Raw genomic sequence first — 9,148 nt, 5'->3', positions numbered from 1 at the left:
ATGTATTGAATCATGAAACTTGGCCTGAGCATCCAGATGTACATATGTATAAAGTAGCAAATGTATTGCGTAAGTGTGTAAGCTATTTTTACTTTATAACTTGATGATGCATGCATCAATGATTGGAAAAGGACGTGATGGTTGCACGCAATAGCATTCCTTGCTTGTTATTTTGGCTTGAGAGAAGGAGTTGTTCCATTTGTAGGCCATAAGGATCCTTGAGGATATCAAATGTGATGCTACATGGTACGTTTCTTCTCAATTACAGCCGTGGTCTAGTGGCTTGGTCTGCTAGTTTGTTACAAAATTGTTTTAAGAGACCAAGGTAAACACAAGTGCATCCACTGTGCATGCACTTTGAGATGCCATTGTTGAAAACCATCAGCAGTTGTTTTGTGATGGCAAGGATCATTTGGGCACTCGATTGACATGCCAAACTCTGGTATGTTACGTAATGCCCTCATACTCTCATTTACAAAACACACATCTATACATGCTTTATGTAATTGTATGAATGTAGCTAGCATGCTCGTTGGCCATGTCTCTTTGAGTTGTGTGCATACATCTTAATGGTGGCTAAATTATATGCACGTAAATGTATGTGAAGGAAATGGAATACATGTAAATACATAATGGTCAATGGAGCTACTATTTTTTTGTCATACGGATGCATGTGTATGACTTAAAATACAACCAGCAAAGATTATGAGTGGTCGTCCAAACATCTAGCTAGAAAGCCATTAATCGTACATTGCAAACATACCTTGGGGCTGCAACCCCGCGAATACTCCCACTCCTCCTGAGTCACCTATTCTCGCCACATTGTTGTGTACTTTTCAGTTGGTTGTGTAACCATATTAAGCTCATGAATGCTGGTAGGCTCTCAAGACCCACCGGATAATGCATCCGTGGCTGTCTTCCCCGTCTACACTCGCTACGTGCTCTTTGTTTCTCTTGCTTTGCATCCTCGTACTATGAAATCCACTTTTGCATCACTAAATTGTGAAGCATGCAGAATCGATTGATCTTAGCCTCTAGATGTTCCGTCTTTTTCTTTTCAACATCGAGATTGCATATCAGAATCGCAGATATGCACTCATCATCTCTGGTGCACCAAAGTGTATCTTGGCATGATCAAATCCATCTATCTACTCTCCAATCTAAACTAAGGACTCTGATACTAGCCAGCCCTCTACCATGCTACCCTCCGTACGTGCTATCTGACACACATCTCCCTTGAGTATTTTCATGAAACGTTCTAAAAAGAACATCCATCTGGAATGCACTATGCCTGCTATTTCCACCTCATCAACTATGTGAACAAGAAGATGCGCTTGAATGGTTAGCATGGTATTAGGAAAGTGTTTCTCGAACATGCAAACAACCTCCACAGTGTTTAGTTTGGTGGATGGCCTGGAGCCTACATGGATCTCCTTTGGAAGATCCATTGCACCAACTTTGTGATGTTGTGCAACTCCGCTCCCATGATAAGAAAGATACCAAAAAGATGCACATCGAGCTTAATTGAAGCTTACCTGATTCATGATCAGTGTTCAAGGCTTGCTAACAAGCTAGTTTTACAATTAAGTATGCGAGATGCGGCTTTAATAAAAAGGCCAAAAGATTCCTTAATGATGTTAAAAGAGAGTATGTTTGAAGTGAGCACAGATCAGAGTTTATGATCTAGAACTATCTTTACGGCTTGTCGATTGAAGCTACGATGAAGAAGTTATATTAGTTTGAAGATGAGTCAGTTGCAGATCTGTATCGGATTGGGCAAGTGCAGGTGAGGGATGAGAGATGAAGAGAATGAATGCTCAATCAGATCAGTTGGAACCGGCCTACCCATTCTAAACTGAAAAGAAAAAGCATTTGAATCAAAGAAGGTGATAAGTTGTCATATCTGTCATAGCTTGAATGGTAAAAAAAAAGACATTGTTGAAGCCAATGATCAACGTTATATGACAAAGACAGTGAACAAAACAATGAAATAAAGATGGCAGAAGTTCGCAGTTATATTTTCTTGTTTTCTTTCAAAAAATAATATTCTCTCAACCTTAATGGATGTCTAGAACAAATGTTATAACCTAATGGAGTTGTTGTTTTATGTTGTTTAATATAGAAAGGTTGTAAGTTTCTAGCTTTGTGTATATTCGTACTAGTTGCTAAAGTGGTAATTTCAAAATTTTCCTCGAAAGGTCTATGTGTCTGCATGTCCGCTCGCATTCGCTTTGAAGGATTGCGCTTGTGCTGGCTTATGCATTTATGGATGTTATTCGTAACTGCGATATATCTCCTATGGTTTTTCGTGCAGCGTATACTGTAGACTATGTATTCTTCCCGCGACACTGCTTTTTTGGGGTGGAAGGCCGATACTTGTCTCTGGTTGTTCATGAGTGTCTAAATCTGCAGTCCATGCAGATTGGTTAGGTCAATAAAAGATGATGGTACTACGGAGAAATGAATGGAAGCTAGTGATACTTGTTATCCATACTTGCCTTGGTCTATTGCAACTGGCTCGTGTGGAGAGGCTGGTTGGCGGTAATTTACTGTCTTGTGTTCGTTGTAGTGCCATGCTACCTTCTGGATTGTGATAGGTGGATTAGTTGCGTCGTGCATGTGGTTTGCCGAAGTCATGAAATTTGTCAAGATAGCGGCACAGTTTTCTTGAGTAGCTTTTGAAACTTCAGCTAAATCAATATTGTAACCAAACCGCAGCTGCCTTATCGTGTACAATGTAATTCCTTCAGTTTTTGTGTCGAGGAGTTGTTGTGCAGTAGGCAACATACTCTCATCATCCTCGTACTAGATATCAAGCTCTTCAAGTATTTGCTTCATGAGACCTGCAAGATGTAGGAGCAAGCTGGTTAGCATAACAGACAGAAGGCATTATATTTTTCTTTTCTAATAGTACTTGTTGTCATTCTGTCTGTGTTTGGTGTGGCCATCGTTTGGTTTAGAGCTTTATATCTTGCGTCGCACTTATTCATGAAGTTGCAACGCTCTTGAAAAGTATGGAACCCCTCAATATACGCATGGGGTTTCTCGCCTGCTGAGTTAGCCAATCTCATTTTCTTAGTCAGTGTATACATAGGTAGATGCAAGATCAGACAAGCGTGCAAAATGTACCGTGTTGTGATCCATTGTCTGGTTTAGTTTCCTGCACGCAAAAAATAATTATTTTGATGATCTCTTACAGTATTTCTGAAGGATAAGATCCGACAAACGTTTAAACGCAAATGAATGAAGTGAAAAAGGGAAGAGCAGTAAATTTACAAAAGGTGGATCAGAGTGAGCAGGGGTGATAGGGAGGAACTCTATGAAAGCGATATCTTTTGCATGGCGCACTGAGCAAGACATAATGTACGTAGTAGCAGTGGACCAATAAGTGGAGCTTGTGATGTGGCATGAGTAGCACTGATCACTTTGATGCCTGCATACTGGCGGCAACTGTGCCAAATCACCAAACAAGAAGACCTTTTTATCTTTGAATGGGTGTAGCAGTGTGCCGTTGGTGACATTCACAATTTGTCGTACTATGAGATCAAAAGTTTGCTTTGTCAACATAGAAATCTCGTCTATGATAATCGTGTCTCCTTCTTTAATACTAATGTATCTGTCATCAGTTTCGGAGATGACAAGGGATACTGTTGTGTGCGTACTGGTATCTTGAATTGGTAGTGGACAGTTGTTGCGATGCTGCCTAACCTCGTTGCTGCTGTACCAGTCGAATCAACGAGTGTGACAGTTTTCCCTTGCATTATGAGTTGGCTTGTGATATATCTAATGAGGAAGCTTTTGCCACTCCCAGAAGTGCCTGTGATCACACGCACTCCACCATTTGCTGCTGTGAGCTTCCTGTAGATGTCTTCTTGTTCAGATGTCAGTGACGCGTTTTGGACATTTTAAAGCTCGTTTAGAAGGGAAGAGATATGAGAAGGCGTGTCCTGTTGCTCATAGTCTGTTTGCACATCTGGAGATTGAAATGCGGTAGCCTTTGTTGAGGATATCTTCTGTAGTATCATGTTGTGAAATTGGTGTGTTTGATCTGTTGTGAGTATATTTCATTGTGTACTCTGTAATGTACATCTCAAGGTCCTCATCTGTCAGTATCAAATTTCTAAGTTTGCACTCAAGATAGTATAACCTGGACGTGTTCTCCGGTGAGATCAGTCGGGATTCATTTCTGAAGGTGATGCTCTTTAGCAGCATGTTGTAAAAGAAAGCCTCCGGATGATGCCCTGGGTGAAAGTCTGTGAAACGTACCAGTCGGTGTTGCCGCTGCAGCGATTGGCCGTAGGTATTCTCCTTTGAAATGCTTTTCTTCCTTTCTTTTCACTTCGTCACTTTGTAATTCTTGTGGAAGTCATAGAATGCAAGCTTCTCGAGAGTTTGTGATCGTGCGCAATACAGATCAACAGGGTGCAACACGACATCATTGTTGTGAGAAATGATTCGTTGTCGTAGTGCCCGGGGTGATGAGTCGATGTATTGGAGGCTATCACTCTTTGAAATGATTGGGATTTGCAAACAATTTAATGCCACTTCTGTTGCTGAGATAGGTTTCGACAGTAAGGAGGCTGAGATCAGCTTCAATTTTACAGTGTCAAGGCCACCTAGGCCTAAGCGCTCTGCATCTTCTGAGCGGATGTTGAGATGGCCCATTGGTTCAGTTTTGAGTGCATACTTCAAGAGGTAGTCGGACAACGATGAATTGGTGACCCACTGTATATTCATATGTGCACCCCATAACAGAAGAAGTGTAGGGTGGTACGGTACAACATTTCTGTCTTCATGTCGGGGCCTAAAGTATTGCCATCTGTGATTTTGTTCGTTGAAGACTGGGTTTGGATTTGGTTGCGCATGGAATGGAAACCCGTGTTTACATACTCCATCTCTTTGACCGTGGTAACAACTTGTACGGCACTTGTGAAATTGTTTCCTGAGTACGAGTTCTCGGAGGCGGCTTACTTCTGGCAAAACTACAGAGCTAGTTTCTGTCGGGATGTATGCAGCTATTGCAGCAGATAGTTGCTCTTTGTCTTCTTCATGCATCCACAGTATGACATGAGCATGCAATGATCCTCTATTTTGGACCTCATATCTAACCAAGTGGTGTTGCACACGGCCCAACACACCTTTCGAAGTATATATTTGGACATAATCATTTGGAACTTAGAGTGGAAGTTGAGGGCGCATTCGACTGGGCAGTCTCTCCAAGTCAAGGAGGCGTTCAACTGACGTGCAATTTGCTCGATCGTGTCAATCTCGGGCCATCTTGTGTATGTGACCTCATCGGCAGTGAAAGTCAAGAAGAAATTAGGCATTCCCCATTCGTCCACCATTGCTATCAAGTCCTTTAGGTTCTTGCGGTGCCACGAGCAAGAGCCTGGCATGCTGGAAGGGGTGTTGTACCGAAGCACATGTCTCAAAGTATCTTCGTCAGTTGTTGTACGATTGGCCCTCTTGTAGTTTCCAATGTCCCTTTGCAACAAGCTCGTGTGTGTGTATTGTTAGCCAATAGAAGTGCCTACTTCAGTTGGTACATTATGAGCAGGTATGGCTTGTACAGGGTGTAAAATGAGAACAGAACCGATGCACGTATCTTTACATATGTAATGAAGTTGAGTTTACCATCATACTGGCCTTTCCCAAAAGGGAACAGGAATGGAAACGTTGTTGTCTCTATTGTGATGTCGTTCACAAAGCTTGTTGCGGCAGGGATTCCATTGGGCTTGAAAATAACTATTCTCTCATGCAATTGTTGACGGCCACGGAGCTATAGAGAAGCAAATTCGTAAGTATCGCTAGCGGTGAATGCTCTTCGCCTGACTGGTTCAACGATGTTTTCAATGATACCAAACATCAAACTTGTGTCAAGATGCGCCATCAGTGCAAACTGTGTGTTGTCTTGTTGTTGTTGAATGATCTTGCTCACACTATCTTGACTTAGTATGCAGAGGCCAAGCTTCTTATTCGGTCGTTTAGCAATCGACATGTACTTTTGTAGTACGAAGTTGTTCTCAAGATTGAATGCAAGTATGTCTGCCACTTGTGATGTAGCTAGATCTTGCTCTATGAAGGTTTTTCTATGCTCTTTACTCCATGATAGTAGATGGTTATCTAATATGGAATGTCTGTCTAGTGTACCTCGTGCAATTGTTGTCGCTGTTGAGATGGCATTGACAGATATGTCAATGACGTTTAGTAGCTGCATGTGAAGCTGATTTCTGTTCAATATTCTTCTTGTGTAGTCTGGAAGTAAGGGCACACAATATCTGCGAGGTGCACTTGAGCTCTCACAAATGGAGCACTGCACCCATTGCATTTCTATTTGTGTAGCCGCTAAGCTGGATAACAATAGACTGCTAGCAATCATTGCAATCGATGTCTCGTCTGGAGCTCGAGTACAATCAAAAGAGGCACTTATTTGGATGAAAACTACACCACAAACAAAGCATATGCTTGAAGGTCTGAATATCACTATAACGTCTGAACTCCATCCGATATACTAAATTGACGATATCAATCCATGATTGTGAGCATGGTAGAAATCTAGCCTTCTTCTTGATTGAAGTGCGATGTCTCGCTTTCGATCTCTTGAGGTATATCCTACGCTTTCGGTGATGGTCCATTGGATGCTTAAGTCAGACTCAATCTTAATGATTCAATGCGATGAGAACCTTGTGACATTTAGTTACTAGTCACGTCTAACCAACGAACAGTTCAAGCGTTTGAAACAACCATGTACATGGTGCTGGATTGTGTTGTTGTGGGGTTTCGAACTGGGAAAAGGCAAGCAATAGCTGATTTCCTGAATGTCCCTTGCAAAGAATAAGTACGAAGCGTTAGAAAAGTAATAGCACAATGTTGAAGGTTCTAAGCATACTCTCATTATTTGTATGTGTTCTTTACTTCTTATGTTATAGAAAAAAAGAAAACGTGCTGGTGTCCCAGCACGGGGGAGTTTGAACAGTCCTCCCTAATTTTAATAATACGAGGGAACGTGCCATTCCCACGGTAGCATGCAATTTTCGGTGTGTTCCTTTTCACTGTGTCTTCAACGTTCAAGATTAAAATGTGGCACTTCTTACTCACCGCACGCTGGAATATGTCGTTGTTGCAAATGTAGAGGAGATGTGTCCAAGTTTCTCTTGATCTGTTTGCAGGGAAACATGGTAGAGTTAAACCATAAGTAGTTGCGCCTGCAAAATTGAGCTGAGTAAGGCAGTTGAAGGTGGACATACACACAAAGCTGCTATGATTTCTACGTCGGGAAGGCGTAGAGGCTTTACTGCAGATGAAGGTCAATTCGAATATGGCGATGAGGCAAACAGTGACATTGTCGACCTTCTACTGCTGGAATGAATAGGGAGGAGTTTGGCCTATAGAATCTACGACATTGAAGAATGCTCTTGCTATGTCGACGAGGTAGGATTTTTTTCTACGAGCGAGAAGGCCTAGTTATTATCGTGAACACTACTGCCATTCCTTCTAGCGAGACCTCTTTATCCTCAGCATGGACACCCCCTGCTCGTGCATAATAACTCTCCCCTCCTAGACGCTGCACAATGTGGACATGGTCGCAAAACATCAAATAAGTTATCCAAGCAATATGCACTAGCAAGGAATGAAGATCTACAAGACAATTGGCAGCATTGTGAAACAAGTAATCATGAAGCAAACAATTAGAGCTAATAAGAGAGATTTGCTAGTAGTGTCGTGTGTTGTGACTAGCCCCGGTCTTCTAACGCCATCTGTGTACTCCATGGCCCTCGAGGTCCTCCAACTACTCCTACCGACAGCATGCAATAGATCGTATTGCATCAACGCTAGTACCACACCCTACATCATCGCCACAAACCCTGGAGCAATGAGGGATTTTCTAGTAGTGTTGTGCGTGTGATTAGCCCTGGTCTGCTAACGCCATCTGTGTACTCCATGGCCCTCGAGGTCCTCCAAATACTCCTACTGATAGCATGAAAAATAGATTAATTTTGTAAAAATACTCGCTAGTATTGTAAAATTTCCAATTCAAATTTGTCTTGGAGGGATTTCTGTAGGTTTGTGAAAATGAATTTTCCCGAACACTGCTATAGATGAGTTGTGTCATTAGGTGCTTGTGTGTGTGTGTGTGTGTATGTGTGTCTCACAAGCATTTTTTTTGGACTAAGAAGTCGCATAGAAGGGCCGGATTAAGGATTTAGGTGGTCATTGACATAACAAGTTCAAATATCCCGATTCTAGATGATAGGTAATGTTGGTGTACCTATGGGTACAAAGCAATTGATGGCTCCCTTTATCATAGGTGAGGCATTTAACAAGACTGTATATTGTTTATATGCTTTTTTAGTTTTCGTGTAGCAAGGACGGAGTCTGTTTTCAGCACATCTGAAGTCTCTTCCAAGTTGCCAACTATGTACAGGTGCTGAGCCTTCTAGACTATTGTACACAATACAAAAAAATCCTGGTAACACACTATCCCCAATGTTCGACATCTCTGCATAATGGAAACAGATGGCTAACGTGAGCATCTTTGCATACCCAAATTGTGAATATGTCTGGTTTAAGTCTGTACTTCAAATCATGAGAGCCTGACTAGAGTTCTTCAAACTAAACATGTTGCGTCTCTCTAAATGAAGAAGTCATGAGAACGACCAGATCAAAGAAGTACCTTTTACCAAGCATCGCTATAGGAATCGCTATATAGCGACGTTTATAGCGATGCATATAGCGACTGTTATAACGATGCTTATAGCGACGTTTCCGTATCAATGCTGTTATCTACGGTCTTAACGATACCGGGGGTTATAAAAACCCAATGTATTTCCATCGCTAACAACGTCACAAGAGCACACAACCTCTTGTAGTGTCTCTCTCTCTCTCTCTCTCTCTCTCTCTCTCTCTCTCCTTCATTTTGAAGTCTCTCCTCCTATTTAAACTAGTCTTGCTTGGTGGGCCTTGCTATATAACATCTACAGAACATAACAGGACATGTGCAAATTGACTTTTAGCAGCTAGCAGTGAAGGAACAAGAGCAAGACTAATTTGGGAAGGGCGGCACTGCATGAAAGGGATACATACTTGAAAAATGATATAATGTATATGGGAGGAGACAAAGTTAAGTGCATCAATTATTAGAGAATAT

This window comes from Adiantum capillus-veneris, chromosome 16, assembly GCF_014529385.1.
Source record: "Adiantum capillus-veneris isolate H3 chromosome 16, ASM1452938v2, whole genome shotgun sequence".
In the NCBI taxonomy this organism is placed as follows: Eukaryota; Viridiplantae; Streptophyta; class Polypodiopsida; order Polypodiales; family Pteridaceae; genus Adiantum; species Adiantum capillus-veneris.
This window is presented reverse-complemented; position numbering follows the sequence as displayed.